Raw genomic sequence first — 1,542 nt, 5'->3', positions numbered from 1 at the left:
ACAAGCTCTATAGCCAAGTACAAATAATTTTACACTAGAGTTGAACTAGCTCTATAGCCCAATACAAATAATTTTACACTAGAGTTGAACTAGCTCTATAAGATAGTCCAAATAATTTTACATTAGAGTTGAACTAGCTCTATAGCCTAGTACAAATAATTTTACACTAGAGTTGAACTAGCTATATAAGCTAGTTCAAATAATTGTACACTAGAGTTGAACTATCTCTATAGCCTAGTACAAATAATTTTACACTACAATTGAACCAGCTCTTTAAGCTAGTTGAAATAATTTTACACTACAGTTGAGCTAGCTCTATAAGCTAGTTCAAATAATTTTACACTAGAGTTGCAATAGCTCTATAAGCTAGTTCAAATAATTTTACACTAGAGTTTTGCTAGCTCTATAAGCTAGTTGAAATAATTTTACACTAGAGTTGAACTAGCTATATAGCCTAGTACAAATAATTTTACGCTAGAGTTGAACTAGTTCTATAAGCTAGTTCAAATAATTTCACCTTGGAGTTGAACTAGCTCTACAACCTAGTACAAATAATTTTACACTAGAGTTGAACTAGCTCTATAAGCTAGTTCAAATAATTTCACACTAGAGTTGAACTAGCTAAATAGCCTAGTACAAATAATTTTACACTAGAGTTGAACAAGCTCTATAGCCTAATACAAATAATTTTACACTAGAGTTGAACTAGCTCTATAAGCTAGTTCAAATAATTTTACATTAGCGTTGAACTAGCTCTATAGCCTAGTAAAAATAATTTTACACTAGAGTTAAACTAGCTATATAAGCTAGTTCAAATAATTTTACACTAGAGTTGAACTATCTCTATAGCCTAGTACAAATAATTTTACACTACAATTGAACTAGCTCTTTAAGCTAGTTGAAATAATTTTACACTACAGTTGAACTAGCTCTATAAGCTAGTTCAAATAATTTTAAACTAGAGTTGAACTAGCTCTATAAGCTAGTTCAAATAATTTTACATTAGAGTTGAACTAGCTCTATAGCCTAGTACAAATAATTTTACACTAGAGTTGAACTAGCTATATAAGCTAGTTCAAATAATTTTACACTAGAGTTGAACTATCTCTATAGCCTAGTACAAATAATTTTACACTACAATTGAACCAGCTCTTTAAGCTAGTTGAAATAATTTTACACTACAGTTGAGCTAGCTCTATAAGCTAGTTCAAATAATTTTACACTAGAGTTGCAATAGCTCTATAAGCTAGTTCAAATAATTTTACACTAGAGTTTTACTAGCTCTATAAGCTAGTTGAAATAATTTTACACTAGAGTTGAACTAGCTATATAGCCTAGTACAAATAATTTTACGCTAGAGTTGAACTAGTTCTATAAGCTAGTTCAAATAATTTCACCTTGGAGTTGAACTAGCTCTACAACCTAGTACAAATAATTTTACACTAGAGTTGAACTAGCTCTATAAGCTAGTTCAAATAATTTCACACTAGAGTTGAACTAGCTAAATAGCCTAGTACAAATAATTTTACACTAGAGTTGAAC

The sequence above is a fragment of the Triticum aestivum genome, chromosome 7A (genome assembly GCF_018294505.1).
Source record: "Triticum aestivum cultivar Chinese Spring chromosome 7A, IWGSC CS RefSeq v2.1, whole genome shotgun sequence".
NCBI classification, from domain to species: domain Eukaryota; kingdom Viridiplantae; phylum Streptophyta; class Magnoliopsida; order Poales; family Poaceae; genus Triticum; species Triticum aestivum.
Note: the sequence above shows the minus strand (reverse complement) of the source record.